Raw genomic sequence first — 20,180 nt, forward strand, 5'->3', positions numbered from 1 at the left:
GACTGGAAATATAAACACATTATCATCGGTGAAAATGAATCTTCTATTATACGCTTTATTATTCATGAATGTTGGGCAAATGAATATCACATATTCGAATTTCCTTAAGTACGGACCGGTGAGGAGGTCCAACATAAATTCTGTTTTGCCAGAATATGTCGGTCCAGTTATAATCATGTTGAATGGTGGGGTTACGTATATTGACATTTCCTCTGGATCTATATACTGTAAATTAATGAATCTCTTCTAGTTCTTTTAAGTTACTGGTTCGAGTTAGATGAAACCCAGTCACATCGACAGCATCTGAATGAACTATATAGTTAGTGACTTTATTCCAGTACCTACAATAGTAATGAATATTGCTAAAGATAACAAACCAATTTTACCATATTCGTGAATAGGGTCTGCAGATGCTGCCCGTTCCGGGGAGGGGAGGGGAGGCCCCCGAGTCGTGTCATTGTGAGGTGACTCTCCGGGCTCGTCCTGCCACTTCACAGGATCCCCCCCCTCCATCTCGTGTACAGCACTTTCTCGAACTTCCGTGTTTATATCACCGTTCACCCCGAAGGACATAGATTCTGTAGCGTATTGCAATTCATTATTATAACCTGAGATCGCCGGGCCCGAAAGAATGACCATCTCAGACGGTAAGAGAAGTAAATTGTGGTGAAACTGCCATATCAAGTTTGACACCAGTATTCATTATTGTGTCTTGATATCGCCTATAACTAATTACTTTGTCGGTATTGCGAATTTCATCTTCGAGGAGAACGCCGAATTCTTTTTGGACTTGCTCTGCACTGCCAGTATCGCCCACAATGGTACTACGAATATTCGCTTGTGCGCCGAGTATGCAATATACGTAGGCTTCAAGACTTTCGTTGAGGCGAGCGAGACCGGCCTTTGTTAGTCCCGAGTCTCCCTTCAGAGGAATGAAACTATTATATTGTCCCTCCGATCCATCATTTCGGAAGAAATAGTAGTGCGGTCGTTCTTTGTCGGACAGTACATGTTTTTTCTTTCCAAAAATGGTATGTGTATAGAAAACGCCTCCGTCGGCGGAGAGGAAAAAGTCCCGACCGTTGTATATCGCTTTTGGCTGTCGAACGGGACCACGATTAGTGTAATATTCATAACCATAACCAAGACCTTTATTTTGACCTTTTCGATAACGAAAGTCGGACTTCGTTGGACTTATATTTCCAAATTCTGTACAGAGAAGTTCATATTGGACGAGATTGTACGGATTGTCGCCCGCTTTGAAGGTGGGGGTATCGTCTGGAAGTGCAACCCCATTTCGTGAAGGATACGACGTATTGTAAAATATACATGGAAACGGCAGAATGATCGTATTTGCGGAGGAAATTTCTTATCGAAGAGATGGGTGAATGATATACCACAACCAGTCGTGCTGCACCATACAGCGAAATTCAGTTGCTGGTCCCAGTATTTCATCTTTGGACTGCCCAGCCAGACATTACTTTCTTTCGCTGATCGATGAGTGATTACGTTATCTTTGAACACATCCCGAGGATGGAAAGTAAATTTATCTGTCGGCGTTACATATATTTCTAAGTCCATGAGAATAGGTTTTATTCCCCGTCCGGTTGGAAGGAATATCAGCATGCTGTACTGTCGGTACGCTCGTCTTATTCAATTGAAAAGCAACTGGAATAGGTCTGTACTCATTATTCGTGTTTCTATATACAGATAGATTTAAATGGAGGAGAATTTTCTCGGAATCCCTGTCGGAACGATTTCTTTAGGGGTACTAACATTCCAGACTATGTTAATACTTTATTTCGGATTCAGGTTTAAACGAATTTTTTATTTTTTACTAAGAATAGATAACATACTGCAAACAATGGAGAATTTAATAAAGTCATCAGCAGCGGCAAATATGGCAGCGCATTCCGAAGGGGCTTCGGCACCTTCGCGCCTTCGGACAATAATCAATCCATAATAGAGACAAACGTGAAAAAATACTCTGTGTCATCGCAAGTGGTCAAAGTAAGTTATTTTTTGGTAAGGAGATTTCAGTTGCTGACGTAGAAAAATGGAAAGATGAAACGGTGGTTAAAGCCTTCAAAATGTACGAAGCGAAATACAGTTCTCTTATAAGTGATACCATCACTCAAAGTTTCATAGATCTAGGAGCCCGTGCAATCAGTCAGGTAGTTCCAATCGATGATCGAGATAACTATGCCACTGATCTTAAAAAGGATTTTATTCTAAACAGTGAAATAAAACGATTATCAGGACGGATAGGGTACACGTGGGGGCCCCTGATTGCTCTAATTTCCACCGGTTTAATTACGGGTAAACATTTAAATTTTAAAAAAATCGGGTTTAATATAGTACCTGAAATAAATGGATTCAACTTCGCCGACTCAGCAAACGACTCCGTCAGAAGCCCCGCCGACGGAGCCCACACCGCAAACGACTCCGTCAGGGACGACCTTCCCTACGCCACAGCGCAACATAGAGAAAGTGACGTTACCGCCGAAGCATCCAGGGAGAGTTGCTGCGGGCAAGAAATTAGCGGAATGGAACAGGCAAAAACAAGGAGAAGAAACTAAAAGCAATGGAGGGGGAGGGGGGGAGCGATGCGGTAGCGACAAACTGTATAAGCCTACCGCCTAAAATGAAAGAACAGTGTGTGATAGTCACGCGATAATAATGGTATAATAAATGTTATCTTGTTTTGGAATTGTGGGAGTTTCATTGACTGCATTAGGACTATATTGGGGGCGTGCTCGACATACCCCCTGTCCCGTTCGGCCTCCCCAGAAAGCGAAAAAAACAGAGCACGTAGCAGCTCCCTCCGGAACAGTTCCGACAGGGAGGGGGAGGGGGAGGGGGAGGGGGGTGTTCCCAGCTCCTCTACATTGTATGAGATGGATTAACTCCCCATATTTTTTATTTTTATTTTTTATTTTATATACTAGTCAGCAATCATGGATATTAAAACAGTTGTAAACACAATGTACGATGGTATTGTAATCGCAGGACTTGCGATGGGATATCTTATGATCTCCAGCAAATTTCTGAAAATAGAGGTTGGCGATCCAAGTCGACCAAATTTGACTCGATTGGCAAAATTAGGCGGTGCGACTGCTGCTGCGGTTGCAACCAAAGATCTCCTTGAACAGAAAAATATTATTCTGCAGAACCTTATACTTCGTAATGGGCACCTTCGGAATATTATTCATCGAACATTTATACTTAGTAATATATACAGCGCACAACAATGATCATTTGGATTGAAAGCAAAACAGGTGAACCTGTTACTGTTAATTTTTACCCTTGCATTGACACGACACAGTTTACGAAGATAAGACTGCTAGAGTGCGGACTATATAATTCATGGCATAACATAACATCGACGAATAATGTAATAAAATATCAAGAAGGTGACCAACCGAAGAAGACTAAATCAATACGTCCAGGTAACTACAATATCGATACGTTAAACAAAGCAATCGGGTTGAAGCAAAAATTATTTTGAAAAACATCTGCCGACAAACCATGTTTATCTAACTTTGGCTAAAGATATTAAAGTCTATTTCAATGCCACAGGTAGCTTCGCCAACGTCGTCGGCTTTTCAGATAAACCTGAGAACAACCCAGTTATAAAAAGTACTATGAGTCCGAAGAAAGTGGATTTCTTAACAGTCACTAAATATATAGTTCATTCAGATGTAGTCGATGTTACTGGAAATTATGTTCATTTGGTTCGGGTGCCTCCGGAGGATACATACAGGGGAAAGTATCGAACTGTTTACAAATACTTCCCATCCGGGATACGAGAGAAATAAGTGAAAAGGTTACTTACGATTTTAAAAACGGAGCAATTTCTATGCCATTGAGAAAAGGGGGAGATTACATGAATTCAATGCGTATCTGGATAACAGATCAGGATGGGAACATGATCGATTTCAATAACTGGCCAATTAGCTTTTGTATTGAATTGCTGTAGTCGTTCTGAAGCGTTCCGAAGGAGCCCCTACCGGTGTAAGATAAACCATCCCACGACTAATCCTCCAGCAATATAGATCATCTCATATTTCTTTTGCTCAGGGCTGGGTTGATAATAATCTGAGAATTGAACTGGACTTGACGTAGAGTGCTTTGCACCGCTTCTGCTTCTTCCAGGATTTCTGCATCTGTATCTCTTAATTCTGCCGCAGCATGCGCATCCTTTGCTGATTTTCTCTTTCCCAGTCAGCCTGTAGTAATCTTTTTTCTGACCAGACGTTGCGATCATGTTCAAATTTTTCTAATGCTTTATCATGTCGGACTTTCTCTTCAATAAGAGCCTCACCATTACCAGAAAGCTTTTGTCCGATAATATTTCCTCCTGTGAATGCCGTTGCATTTAATACAGCACCGAGAACTGTCATTCCTATAGCTGAAGCCATGATTGTGTATATTACAAGGTATTATTTTAATTTTCACTGTATATAGGTCCCTACGGAGTATGTCTGATCCAAGTGGCTTCGGTCTAGGTACAATTCGTATGCAAAATCTTGAGCTTGAAGATCTGAGTGATGTTAAAGTTAACAATAATACTAAGATGGCTGCTAATCATAATAAGGATTACGTCCTTCGTTACAAGGACCGCGAAAAATATTTCGTTTTAGCCAATGCCGCGGTGCAATCCCACGAGCATGCTGTAGAATTTTCCGAACTTAAAGACATTGATGAAACTGTAATTGACGCCACAAAGGCTTCGAATGATCCTACTCCTTTTGCTCTGACATGGGATGCGGATAGTCAGAAATTCATGCCTTATAATGTGCCGCGTAACATCTTAGATATATTGGATAGTGAAATTGCAGGAGGTGTTGCTGAACCACCAGGAACTCCGAATGTGATTTATTTTGATAGCAATGTAAACAAATATAAATTGTTAGATTTTCGTAGTTGGCTTACTCCTACGAATCCATACATTGCACTTCTTGGTATACCGATTCACCTTAAAATTAGTCCTCTTAATACAATAATGAAGGCAGATAATACACTAAGAAGGTGGATAAACGAGGGGGAGAATTATTGCTCGTATACAGCTAGCGGAGTTCCAGTTAGATTATTTTGGGACACAACTTTAAAGAAACTGGGTCTTAAAAGTGTCGGTGATGAGGCAGCTGAATTAACTTTACAGACAGTAAATCAACAGATGACTGATAATATGAAAATACTTCAACATGGTACAGTTCTCATTAGATGTGTAAAGTTAGCTACTGGAGATGAATTTGACGATTTGGTTGGATATTATGCTATGAAAACAGATAACAGAACAACTTGTGATATTATCATAAGTATTGATAAAGATCGGGGAGGGGAAATGAGTATTGAATGTTTTGTTGGTGGGAATAGAATAGAGAACGACTTAGGAACTACATTTGTACGTAGAGATAAAAGAGTGAACACTTTAGATATCAGTACCATTCATCTGAAACGTCTCATTTGTTTGAAGTAATGGTCTTTCGTCATATTTTAAGTTCAGAGGAAATTACTAAAATTTTATCTATCGGGTGAACAAGTTCGCACCGATAGGAACTTCGTGTTCAACATCAGCTAGACTCCGCGACCGGCCGGCCGGACTGACAACGGGGCTCCTTTATATAGGCTAGTTTGATGGTGATGACTCACACGGAATTTCCCGTACACCTTGGAACGTGTATAAACATGCTCAGCGGATTGCCCGCTTAGTTCAGGACAATGCACTGCTGCGCGTGCGTGAGTTCATATATAGGTCAGGGTTATACTTAGTTACATGGATGGTTAATTTTTCCTTCGCTTCATGTAGATAAATGAATAAAATGGGGTGTAAAATTCTTACTTCATCCAGTTGACCACGTTTACTTTACTACTCGGGCACCTTACTCGAATACAACGCCAAAGCGATCAAACTTTGCGTGGTACCTCAGCAGTCTGGTATGCTTGCGTGTCGTTGACGGAGAACTTTGTTCGCCCCCTACAGGTAGCTCGTTGTTGGCACACAAATGTTGCCAAGTTTTGCATTGACAGGGGTGCCGATGTAAAAAGTGAAGACAACAAATCTCGCCGACCCTTGCAAATTGCATTGGGCGTCAACTATGCGGACATGGTAGGGATTTTATATGAACGTGAACTGCTTATGACAGATTATGATTCATTGAAGCTTGACAATTGGAATAGAAAAAGGCGTGAGGATTTCGACATCAAGGATAACGGTGAGCGGATATATATTTTTTTCAACATTGGCCTCTCCAATCCAGCCGTATTATTACTTTACATTAATTTATACCAATTTAAAGGGGTATAAATACATTTTGCATTGACTCAGTATCCAACAAAATACGCATTTTCTGTTTATTCAACGGATGCAAAAGGATAACAGTATAAGCATCTATTGTTGTTTTCTTCAAAATGGTTGGCAGAGACTTAACCAGCAAATAAAGATATTTTGTGTATTATATATAATTGTAGTTATCATTCGTCAAGTGCGTGGAGGTCTGTGCCAGTGGCCTGCACAAGGCGAAATAAAGATCATCGTGTATATATACGGCCGCTGGAATATACTATTGGCCTCCTAAACCATCTTTAATACAATTTTTATAGCCATAAAATCAACCATGTCAACCAATTACACATCTTTCTTCTCTAGCTTTAGAAATGTTCAAAGGCGAGGGCGCTAAAGGCGGCCAGCTTGATGGATCCCGTATCAACAATGAATGGAGTGAAGAGACTAGAAGATTGATGGAGTATTTTTGTCACTTAGCAACATCTACAAAGGAGGATGAGCAAGTCAATTTATTTTACGTTGAATATTTACTTAGACATCACGCCGATATAAACGCGCAGGATCAGCATGGACAGGCAATAATACATGAGGCAAGTCAGGCTTTGTAAGAGATGACGTAAATTATGACGATCACAAACCAATCGTGGCTCACAGCATCTGATTGCGAGAATACCTTTTCTTCTTATGCTGCTTTCCGTTTTCCTTATCCGAAAGTGTTTGGCAAACAGAGTTCATGTCATAGATATATTACATGACAAAATGAAACTCTGGATATTTTCTCCAATCCCCCCCCCCCGATTGTGGATGTTACAAAATTTGCCAAAGTCAAGTGAGTTTGCGGAAGTGCAACAACGTGACTTTTAGCCAACAGGTGTATGTTTACAATATTTTTCGGAGCTGATATATATATATATATATATATATATATATATATATATATATATATATATATATATATATATATGAGATACATGCAATCTTTGACGTACCAAATATGTTGAATGTAAGATCTTTTGCTCTACATCTTGTAAATTTTTCCTGCACGCACCTTTTAATGTATCTGAAGGAAAATATTTTCTCACATTTTGTTTCGCTTTTAAATTTGATAAAACACTACTGCCGACTCGAACTGCATACACTATATCTTAAAATCCCGTCCACACCTTTCAGGTAGCCCGATGCTGGCACACAGACGTCGCTAAATTTCTCATTGATCGGGGTGCAGACGTAAAAATTGCCGACAAAACTGGTCGTCAGCCCTTGCACGTGGCCGCGGCCGTGAACTACGTAGCGATGGTTGAGTTACTATTGGAAAAGGGAGGTACAGTATCGTGTGCTTAATTTGCAAATTTAAAAAAAAGCAAGTAGCATATGGCAGACGACGCACGTGTCACTTCTCAACATTTCTTCACAACGTGTGCTGAAATATTCAGTATTAACCCTGACAACATTGTAAATCTTTTTCATAATTTCCAATGTCATTGAGAAATCTGAGAAATAAGTGATACAAAGTACAGCACTGATCATCCGATATGGTTTTGAGTGTAAAACAGGAAACTATTCTTTACAAACGGAAAAGGAAAAATACTGGTTTGGAATGATGAACAATACACCACAAAATAATGTTTATGAAGATATAAGTTTGGTCTTCACAAACCTGTCAGGCTGACAGGGAGTAAAAGATAAAGAGCCAGAACATCACCATATTTTTACTTAGCCATCACATGTGTATAGAACCCCGAAACAATAACTCGCAATCATATAGCTGCTTTATACAGCTAAGTAGACTTCAGCATATTAAGTGACTGTTTACAGTCGAGGGTGCAGAGGAGGGTAAACTACTCAATAACGTAAGCTTCAACACGGTTTCAGCGGAGATCGATGTCAGAGCCGGGGAAAACGGGTACACGCCGCTTGCCTTCGCAGCTTCCAACGACGCATGTGATGTTTTGTCACTCCTGTATCAACGTGGCGCTGATATTCATTTGAGAGGACCGAAAGGGAGGACAGCGTTGATGGCAGCAGCAATAGCAGGTACCGAACATATCTCTTTTGCGTGTGTGATGAACAAAGTTGACACTTCATGTTAGGAACGGCCCCAGAGAAAGCGGAGGGGCGGTCAAAATGGTAACACGCAAATATTTAGTGATGCGTATTGATTTTCAAGAGACTCCAAATTCTCTGACTGTGTTTTCAATACCTACAATTCCTTATCTCCTCTTCAACCAGTGCACATACCACTCTAATTGCTGCGCAAATATTGCCAACTTGTTAATGACTGCGCGTATCAGCGGATTAGCTTATTAAGTCAACACCACAGCCGTCCCACACGTAGTGAAATAAGGATGCATGTGGGACGTTTGTGGTGTTGACTCAATCACTTAATCCGCTGATACCGACAGCGGATTAGCAAGTTGGCAATGTTTTCGGAGCAATTACAGTGGTGTATACACAAGTTTGAAAGATAAGGACTTGTCGATAATATATGAAGCAGTCAGACGGTGTGGAGTCGAAATCCTTATCTGAAATACCACAGTTAAAATTAATAAAATTACTTGTAGTAATAAAGAAAGCAGTCAGACGGTTTTGAGTTGAACTTTATTTGAAATATCACAGTCAAAATTAATGAAACAAAATAAGGTAAACTGTTGCACAAAAAACCCTCCTCCCCACCCCAGGGACTTTCATCTGCCCCTGTGGGTCCACGTTAACTTTATGAGGAAAATAAAAATTTCAATTTTCGAAAAACTAAGAGGGTGAAAAATTTCTAACACCAAGAGCTTTAAAATGAACACCCACGAGTTTAGATCAGAAAAGCATTGTAAGAGTTTGAGAGTCCAAATATCTGTCCCGAGCCACATTTTACCTTAAGCTATACTATATAAATACGAATGGTGACCTCTCACGTTTCTAATGTATGCGGATGCTCAATTGGCTTCAAATTTGAGAAACTCTTAAGCATCTTCCACCGACTTGAACTTTTATTACAAAACGACAGCCTTAAAAAAGTAACTTCCTTGAAGTGGCACAATAGGTTTTTCAGACCATTACTTCTTCCTCTGCTGACAAGGCGTTTTTGTTTTTGTTGTTTATATGATAATGATGATTGTGATGAATGTAAATTATAGAATGAAGTAATGAATATCGTTATTCACAAAGTTTCTAACATGTTTTCTGGTGAGTAACGTTTTGCCTTGTGCCAAGGAGAGAGAGAGAGAGAGAGAGAGAGAGAGAGAGAGAGAGAGAGAGAGAGAGAGAGAGAGAGAGAGAGAGAGAGAGAGAGAGAGAGTGTGTGTGTGTGTCCCGCCGTTCGTCGTGGTTAAAGGATTAAAATAACCTTTATCTTGTTAAATACTTAGATCGCAGTGAAGCCAGTAAACTACTGATCAGTTTAGGTGCCAGGGCTGATGTAGTAGACGATAATGGAGAACCATGTATTGTGACAATGCTGGCCAAAATGCCAACTGTGGTGAGTCAAAAAAATCACGTGATCTGGTTTTCATGCGCCCATGTCTTTATTTTTACTTCTTTCATACCAGACTGCGTGAGGTATTGACGTTTATGATATTATTCCAATAATTGTATAAAGCATACCAATCACGATGTTCGCTTCATATTGTTACCAAAGTGCTGCCACAATTCTCAAAAATATCAATAGATTTCAGTATTTTAACTTGAAACTTGAATTCTTTTTGAATTTTGCATATTACAATAATTAAATATTAAAGAAAAAAGATTGTGTCACCATGCTTAATGTTTTACAAATGTACGATGAAAAGTCACTGTTTTGCACGAAAGTCACCTAAAATCACTATATAAAACCTTTCATAGAAAGTTCATGCAGTTAATGGTATTTTCGCATTCTCATTGTATAATAGCACAAAAGTAAAACTTTGAACAGTTAAGGCTGTACTTTAAATAAAGGGGTATTACGGAATTATTTATTTCTTACCAATTTGCCATTTTACATCCAAATTTCAGAGATAAAAACGTTTATATGATGTAATATTTTAAACTTCAAGTGTTGTCAATTTCGTAATACTTTTCTGAGTAACAACTAAGTCACATACATATCTCGTACTTTGAAAAAAATAATTCGGTAGGTCACTGTGCTCAATTTTTCACAATTTGGCAAAATGTAGCCAGGACTTCACCGTTTGCCTACTCTCTCATGATCGTCATTTTATGTGCTCTCCAATAGGTGCCATTGACCTTGGCAGAGTTGGATTAACTCAAGTCAGCTTAGACTGATAAATCGAAAATGTTCACCGATGCGTTTAAAATGAATAAATTTAAGAACTTGTCTTCAGAATATTATAGAAATAACGGGCGACGCGCTGACCATTGACGTTTATTTGTGGGCAAGGGCGAGAGGAAAGCCTAAAATTAACGGGCGAGGCTTGCCGAGCCCGTTAATTTGGCTTTCCTCGAGCCCACGCCCACAAATAAACGTTAATGGTCAGAGCGGAGTCTGTTATTTCCATTATATTAACAGCGAACCAAAGAAAACCGTCCAAATTTCCGAAAATTTCAGGAGCGAACGACAACTGGGCCCCAGAAACTGAGCAATACGCGAGGCACTGTCACGCGCGCTGTAAAAAATTGGCAAATCCGGAGATGTTTTCAGAAAAAAGTATCTCAACTTTACCTACAAGTGCTCAATTTTATTTTGTGATTGATTTTGATTTACTTTTAAGGTGTAAAGTTACGATACTTTGGGATGTTAATCTTGTTATTCATATTCCCGGGCGTTTAAACAAACCATTTCTGTGTATTTGTGGTCAGTCATGTGGTTCAGCTCGACCAATCAAAATGCGACGGGCAGGGCATGGTAATATAATACTCTATAAACTAATAACAGGTAGTTTGATATACGCTCTTAATGTCTCACAGGCTCCCATTGGCCTTAATCAGTTGCACGAAATAGACAGTGCCAACAGACGACAGATGTTCCATCTTCAGCATGTTGAGCCATGGAAGGCGAGTAAGTCACACATTTAGCAGTACTAAAGAACTCCTGTTCTGCATTGACCCTTAAATCACATTGTTGAAACAAGATTGCGGTAGATGGTACATGGTATTTGTCATATTAGTATAGTGGATATTGTTATTGTGATTTCTACCTACTGCCTGTCCCTGCAAAGCAGTCTTGAGAAGAAAATGTGTTGAACATAGAGCAATAGTTTGCACGAGTTATTTCTAAAAGTAGTTCCGAGGTCATTGGCCGTTTTCTGAGGAGAGTTATGAGAATAAGATATCGCTTCCTCGTTGACGCATCTGACTTTATCACCGCTATCAACCACCATCGTCTTCTCACATGAAATGTATTAGCGAAACAAGGAACATACTGAGCACATGAAATGAAAATTATTTTCTATAACACGTATTCTGCTTGACTGATCAAAATAAAATTTTCTTTGTCGTTCTCAATAGCTGCCGGTCACCCTACTACGTCTAACCCACCGCTTCATAAGATTGCCTTAAAATCTCTGATATATTAAAGTTACGCGCCAGAAGGGCGCGCCGAAAAATGCAACTTAATGATGAAATTCGTGGCTAGAAGTTTAGGCAAATATGACCCCGTGTTGTAATTCAAAAACACGCTGACGCCCACCCTATTGAGTATTTCAAAAACATGGTGATCCTCTCGCCATCAAAGTAAAAACAGGATGAGGATGACCCCATGAATCCATCCCCAAGGCCGAAGAAGCTGACCAGTCCCTAAAAGTGGTGGTCATAATCCTCTTTCCGATTGGTCGGCTATTTCGACCGATGCGCGAAATTTGGATATTTTTTGCAATGGTTGAGATATAGTGAGGCGATGTGCAGGTAACGAGATTGGCAAAGAAAAAGCAAAGGTGAAAACGACAGCATCTCTAGATCTGATTTTAATCAATTCTAATTAATTGTTTACAGGCTACATAACAAGGGCGGTAAGATATACATTTATTCCTGTATATATCGTGTATACATGTTCAGCATACAAGTGTTTCTCGTTAATGAAACTAAAAGAAAGTAGACTGCACTCTGTCTGTCTGCCTCTCCTATTTTGGATGTCTCTTTCTGTCCTTTACGCTCTATGACTGTACCTGTCTACTTTCACTTTCACTTTCTCTATCTGTATGTAAGTACATGTATGTATCTCTGTGTGCCTGTCTGGCGCTCTCTTTCTCTCTCTCTCTCTCTCTCTCTCTCTCTCTCTCTCTCTCTCTCTCTCTCCTCTCTCTCTCTCTCTCTCTCTCTCTCTCTCTCTCTCTCTCTCTCTCTCTCTCCCCTTCACCTGTCTTTCATTCATATTTGCAATGTATCTTGTGCTGCCTTCTGGTCAATAGGTCCATAAAGAATTATTTTAAAAATAATATTCGAAATTATAGTGGCGAATGATGCTGCTCCGACAGACAGTCTTAATTTGATTCGAGTGTTTTGCTTTCTTGTGATGGCCACGAACTCTAAACGCCTTAGCCAGCCTCGATGTCAGACGTCAGAGCCGGGCTAATTGTTGTATTCTAATATACCTTTATAACTTAAGATGTTCGGTTAAGATCGCCGTGTCACAGTATTTGATACTATTAAATTTGGTATAGGTTGTCTAGCAACCAAATGAAAAAGAGAGGCTTACAAAGATCAATTTGCGTTTCCATCAAAATATTCTCCATAAGTTGGAACTTGGATGGAAATAGTACGTGCAAGTTCATCAGGATTTTTGTACATGTGAACGAAACAATTGTCTTGGTACATCTATTTTATCTTTCAATTTTTAAGGGAGATGATGTTCCGAAACCGGATGAAAACGGTGAGTGGGTATTTTTCAGCGAATTTTACGCTGCAAATTATGTTGCTCTCATGATTACATCGTACTCTGACTTTTAGAGACTAGACTGTTATATGTATAACCTAGTATTTCAGATGCCAACTAAGATTATAAATTGTAGGTACAATGTCCTTTCATATTAGACCAGCATGGGAATACGATGGTTTCAACCGGGCTCGAACCCACAACGCAGCATGGGAAGGTATGCCAAATAGCGTGTTCGCTTGCCGGCAGAAAACGATGAGCGAATATTTGTTTCAGTTCTATTCGCTATAATAATAATAATAATTAATATAAGTATTATATAGAAATAATAACGCGAATAATAATAGGGTCAATTACCGTGAAAGTTTCACCATAAGGGTATTTTGGGTCGAAAAGACCAAATATGATATCGATTTTACTGCCCCATGTTTCCATGGTAACCATTTTAGGGGTTGAAAATTTCAGTTTTTCTAATATCCCATGAAAAGTTACTTTGATTTTATATGAAAATTATCTAGTGGGGGAGTTCGGGTCAGAGAAGACAAAAACCAGAATTATTTTAATGTTTCGAGTTGCCATGGTAACTATTTTGGGATTTAAAATGTTACTTTTTCCCTAATTCCTATTAAAGAACGATTGATTGATGTAACATTTGATCATAAGGGTTTTTCTGTTTTGCACAACAAAAAAAATCACACTCATTTTAATGTGAGATGTTTCCATGGCAACCATTCAGGAGTAAAAATTACCAGTTTTTTAAAGATTTCACCTAAAATCCAGTAATCAACAGAATGTGTAATATCAAAGAGATATTTTGGGTTAGAAAGATCAAATATCCAGTGTAAAAATCCAGTAATCAACAGAAATGTTATACCAAAGGGTTATTTTGGGTTAGAAAGACAAAATATGATATCAGTTTTTACTGCCCTGTGTTTCCATAGTAACCTATTTGCATTTTAAAATTTCATTTTTTTTTTCCAAATTCCATAAAAAGTAATCCCAGCTACTATGCAAATGCTCTCCTTAGTGTATTTATCACAGCATGAACTCCATGTTCATTTTTGTTTTATGTTGCCTTGGTAACCATTTTGGAACCATAGTTTTTTTTTTAAACCATAGACCCTCGAGAGGATCTATGCTAAAACATAATTCATTTTTTTTAATTTATTTAATGGATTTCTAAGTAACAACTAAGAAATTTGTTCTATAATAATAATAATTGTAATTTCTTTGCCTCCATTCTAGGATGAATAGTAAACATAATGTATATTGGCGCCATTCTGGTCAAAATTATATTTTCCGTTAATTTTAGTGTGTTAGAATTAATTTTATATAGACCAGAAATAACTTTTGAAGTATTTTTTATTTTGTTTAATGCAGTCATCCCAAATAGGCTAAGTGTTATATAGTACAGTACTAACTCATTATGCATCGAATTATGTTTATGCCTTCAAATTAATTTTATGTGCTTAAAATTAATTCTACTAGTATCTCAATTAACTTTATGAACCCAATTCCCCTTATCACCCAGTGTACCATTATTTATCACAGGCAGTTACAGTAGCGCACAGTTTTTTTATTTAAAACATAATTCACTGGTGCTTATTTATTTTATATATTATAATGAACAACGTATTAATATTCATGTTATAATAACTTATTTTTGATTTCTTTGCCTCATTCCAGGAAGAATAATGAAGACAAATTATTTCTGATTGTTTAACTAAAGTAAAATTATGACCATGTAGTGGTGCATTATTTTTTGTGTGACCTGGCCTGGCCATAAACTTTATGATTAGCTAGATCTCCCCTTTCCATGGTAGCAACGGCTAAATTTGAACATGGTGCCTGTATACCTTTAAACATTTTTTTAAACCCAGCAGGCCAAGACAAGGGGGAAATATTACAAGTTAAATGTTTCATGTTTAATACTGCCCAGGGCTCGAAATTAACTTTTTTCCCTGGTAGTCCACTTGGGCTACCATTTTCTGAAGTTGGTAGCCCAGTGACGGTGGATTGTAGCCCATGCATATTTTAGATCAGGGGTATTTTTTTCGTTAACCAGACAAAAACAAAGGCTATTTTTCAAGATTCTGCCTATGAAGTGAATTTTCGAGTCTCTTGATGTGTATACTTGCACACCTTTAATACCCAAGGAAACAGGTATAATGGACGACAGTGGGACTCCAAAAGTTTTGTGACCCATTAACAACCCGTTCAACCCTCAGAGTTGTATGCAAATTTTAAAAGTCGCCATGACAACCTGACAACAACATGGCCTTTTCAGCACTAAGACGAGACATAGTGTAGCAGGGCTACAAATAGGCCATGGCCCTTCTGTCAGGAGGAGGCATAATTTCTGTATAGATCTTGAAAAATAGCCTTTTTTTTGTCTGGTTAACGAAAAAAATACCCCCTATCTAAAATATGCATGGGCTCCAATCCACTGTGACTGGGCTACCAACTTCAAAAAATGGTAGCCCAAGTGGACTACATGTGTCATTATTTTCAAAATGCTACGAGAATGCGTTTTTATTGGCCATCGTTTCCTGTGTCTGTCATTCAAGTATGCCAGTTCAGATATTGAAATTTTGTTGCAAAGTTCCACCGCACGGCCGGTAGTCTTCGTAATTTCTAGAACAAAGTCATATTATGGCAAATGTTTGTGCCCAGCCTGGTTTGACTGCATTTATCTGGCTCGTCCCAAAGAGACGGACGCATCTTTCAACCTTTCAGCTTGGTGAAAAACGCATTTATTGATTCGCCAAAGGCCTGTGGATTCGCATATTTTTGCACAAGTGCTACATGGACATAGGAAAAAGTTCGACTCACCCTAGCCCTCTCGATTGTTGAATAAAACCACGGTCCATGAGTTCTCGAAAACTGTAGTGTAGCATTCCAAAGTCTGTCACCCTGTTTTTTTCAAAGTTTGGAGAAGGGCGGCATTTCCATCTGAATGATTGAACGACGTGAAACGCAAAATTCTATCGCATATTTTCCGGCAATATGTACAGTACCGTCAGTAGAAATACTGTATACGCTGCAGTGCTGAGTTACGTAAGCTTATAAGCTTATACTCCACAAAATGGCTACAGGCGGCGTGAACTTTCTGAAAGGATTTCCTAAACGTCCTTCTTGGTACCTTAGACACTCACATGTGATATCCTGAAAAGTATTCTCTGCAGTAATTCCAGTTTCTGTCAACATTCCAACGACACGATAGCGCGAGATCGGAGACGTTCTAATGTCACGCCACGCACTCCCAATAGCGCATGCTCTGGGATTCGTGTCGCGTCTCTGAAGGGCGCGCGCGTGTTCCGACAGAGAAGAACGCGAATCGCAGGGTCTCTGCCAGATTACACTGCCAGGGCGAAACATGCGAAATGCAGAAAAATGTTTATTCTGCAATGCCAATATGACGCTTACGAAGTAAGTCTGAATAAGTTTTAAATTATACAACAGAATGAATCCATTGTACATTGGTACATTTATACGTTTATGAAAGAATTAGTACAGGATACGTTATGTTAGAGTTGGGGTGGGGGTGGGGAATATTCGTTCGGTGGTCGCAGCATAGCAATTTCACTGCAGAGAGAGAGAGAGAGAGAGAGAGAGAGAGAGAGAGAGAGAGAGAGAGAGAGAGAGAGAGAGAGAGAGAGAGATTGTTAATTTATATCGGAAATTTTTTTCATAGTCTTGACTTTTGATGGAAGAAAACTAAAAACAAAATTAAATTGAACCGATTGAACGTGTATCCGTAAAGTTCGCACAAAAGTTAAAAGTCTAGGCCTGCTGGTATCGCGTAAACTGCTTAGTGTCACTTTTCCGACAAGCATTTAATTACCCCTTGGCTTAATGATATCCCCCTCTCTCCGTACAGTATAATGCATAATTCTGCGCTGCACGTAAAACAATTGGAAGTCACCCCTATTGACAAAATTAAAATATACAACACTTCTTTTTCAGAATTCCTACACAGCTTCAATGAACTGTTATTAGATTTCTATATAATACTTATAGCCCCTAAACTTGTAATAATAATAATAATAATAATAATAATAATAATAATAATAATAATAATAATAATGAGAAGACAATAGTGCATAATGTTCATGATAAGCATTCTCCCGTGTCTTTTCCTTCAGATAAAGGAAGGTTGAACAGTTGCACACGCACGCCGGTAAGAGTACAGACTCCCTTTCAGCTTCTGTCGATGATATCTCCCTCTCATTTCCTGTGCTTGATGTCTTTGTACGTTATTCAACGTAACTGTATAAAGGGTCCTAAAAGCTGGACACAGCCATAAAGGAAGCTTCAAATTTTTCCATTGCTTACAGTTTCCCGATAGACTTATAAAACCAAATGCATACTAATATCTCCAGGACTGTCGCAATCAACCAAATGTTTAATTTCCGTCGTCCCTATGGCAATGGACCACTTGTACATGTATGTTGATATTTTGAAATTCCTCGGTAAATCAAGACTTCTGCCATTAACATATTATTTTTCTTATGTTATAGCTACAGATAATCATTCGTTTTCGACAACACGACATTGTAGAACATGAGGTTATCCAGAGACTGCTTGAAGTCATGTGGAATGTGTTTGGAAGGTGTGTTGTTTTACAGTGCTTTGTTATGACTGCGTATTATCATGACATAATTGAAGAATGCTGTGTACAAATCGTGGTCATCATCATCATCATCATCATCATCGTCATCATCATCATCATCATCATCATCATCATCATCATCTTCGTCATCATCATCATCATCATCATCATCATCATCATCATCATCATCTTCATCATCATCATCATCATCATCATCTTCATCACCATGATCATCATCATCTTCATCAACAGCAACAAAATCACCAATATCATCATTATCATGGTCGTCACCATCATACTCATCACCATAAACAACAAAAACAACAACAACAACAACAGCATCGTCATCACCGGTACCATCATCATCAAAGTCACCGTACTAACCGTGAAATAGAAAATCTTTGTCACTCATTCAAGTCATGCTGCATTGCTTACTTGATCCTCCCAAAATTCTTCTTGACAGCAGGATTAAGTAGTAAGCCTAAATGTAAAGCGACGTTTGTGACTCTTAAAATCTTGCTCTACTTTGTCTTGTTTTAATATAGACGGGCTGCCGTGACCGAGTTTTTGCTGGATATCGTTTACATACTACTGTGGTCGGCACTTGCTGTGATAAAACCCGATGCCAGAGCATGTTACTACATTCCAGGAGATATTTGGAGAATTATTCTTTGGGTAATAGCTTACGATATTCATTAGAAGCAAATTAACAATCGGTGTGGAGTATGCATAGAGCACACTATCGTGAAAAGTGGTCCCGACTTGGAGTTGCAATTTGCAAATTTGTCCGAACTGGGAGGTGAGCAAGGCAATAGTAGTACCCCGTCGTACACAAGTCCTTCAATCAGCTGAGAACTGCTTTCTACTAAACTCCAGACAACACGTTAAATCTTGGTCTAACAACGGTTTACACGGTAGACGGTATACGCAACAGCTACTGATGACCAAGAAATATCTTGAAAGCATGTCGAAGTACAACAACTATAGACTATGAAGTCCTACGTTTTGGACGAAACGTTGTGTCAACGTTACTAACGCAATAAACAGAAAACATACAACCAGATCAGTAGACGCGTGTAAAAATATTCATCGGCTACTATAAACTGTGATGTGATAATAATTACTGTGCGGTTGAAGGAAAATAACATGATTCTAGCCTGTGGAAAATATTGTATTCTGGAAAAAGACCACATGCCCCAGCGTGCTCTGTGAAAGGTTGTATACATTTATACATAAAATATATTTCATTTTGCCATTCTAATTCATTCTCCTTCCTTGAAAGGTTTAAAATTGAGTCACGCGTAATAACGTAATACAAATCAATTAACCATCAAATCAACTTCAAGTAAACTTCATTGTACGAACCTTGTTGCAAGTAAGATACATTGGTCTTCTCTTTGCAGATTGTGGCCATTTTGTTTACTCTTTACTTAATTGTCCAAGAACTTCTTGACTTTGCTAATTCTAAGCACAAAGTGGACGTAAGTACAAGACAATATTCATCCTTCATTACTGTCGTTGGTCTATATCTACTTGTGACCGAAAGGGGAAATGAAAAACGGAAAGTAATGTGCACGTGAAAAATGTCACTATACGTTACACATCTCATTGTATACTATATTTGGAAAAGTAATAGGTGGCCTAAAACAACATGTTTGTCCCTTTAGTTAATCCAATCCTCTGTTTAAAGTCATAGATTAGACAGATAGATAATTAGACAGACAGACAGACAGACAGACAGACAGACAGACAGATAGATAGATAGATAGATAGATAGATAGATAGATAGATAGACAGACAGACAGATAGATAGATAGATAGATAGATAGATAGATAGATAGATAGATAGATAGATAGATAGATAGATAGATAGAGAGAGAGAGATAGATAGATAGATAGATAGATAGATAGATAGATAGATAGATAGATAGATAGATAGATAGATAGATAGATAGATAGATAGTTCAGTCAACCGGTTAATCTATCAGTTGACATATTCCACAAACTAGACGATATATTGCAATGACACAAATTTAGGGCGATATTTTTTCTCATGTAAAATATATTTTTTGCTTTGTAGTATGCGTATCAGGTTTATTTCTATCCTTCTTTCTTACAATAGCGCATGCTTTTTTTCTTCTTGAACCTTAATTTTATTCAAATCAACGCTCCCAGTACAGTATCTTCTCTCCCTGAAAACAAACATTAATATCATCAAATTGATAATTTGTGTCATTCATTTCCCCAGGCTTGGAAAGTGTGGAAACTCAATCTCATCGAACAAGATTTTCAGGATTGCCATCCAAGATGGCCACTTGAAAAAAAATGGCTTGAAAAAGAAAAAGAAGACGTGGAAAGTGTGAAACCATCGTACTTCCACAACTATTGGTGAGAACACAAGCTAATGTTGAGACATTTTGGCGGAACTTAGTCAAAGTATAGGACTCATGATTGTTCAGACTTTGACAAATTTCCTTCAAGGG

The 20,180-nt window shown here is 38.5% G+C and overlaps 2 long non-coding RNA genes across 2 annotated transcripts; both read left to right on the top strand.

Annotated features, from left to right (window-relative positions):
* The first annotated feature begins 6,009 nt into the window (after positions 1 to 6,009).
* On the top strand, positions 6,010 to 7,604 carry LOC139132605 (uncharacterized). The gene is made up of 3 exons (XR_011552372.1): positions 6,010 to 6,218; positions 6,653 to 6,883; positions 7,464 to 7,604. It is a non-coding gene; the product is annotated as an uncharacterized lncRNA (long non-coding RNA).
* A 10,646-nt stretch (positions 7,605 to 18,250) lies between these two features.
* Positions 18,251 to 20,046, top strand: LOC139133814 (uncharacterized). The gene is made up of 3 exons (XR_011552647.1): positions 18,251 to 18,372; positions 19,101 to 19,178; positions 19,946 to 20,046. It is a non-coding gene; the product is annotated as an uncharacterized lncRNA (long non-coding RNA).
* Positions 20,047 to 20,180: the final 134 nt, after the last annotated feature.

Source organism: Ptychodera flava, chromosome 5 (assembly GCF_041260155.1).
Source record: "Ptychodera flava strain L36383 chromosome 5, AS_Pfla_20210202, whole genome shotgun sequence".
NCBI lineage: Eukaryota > Metazoa > Hemichordata > Enteropneusta > Ptychoderidae > Ptychodera > Ptychodera flava.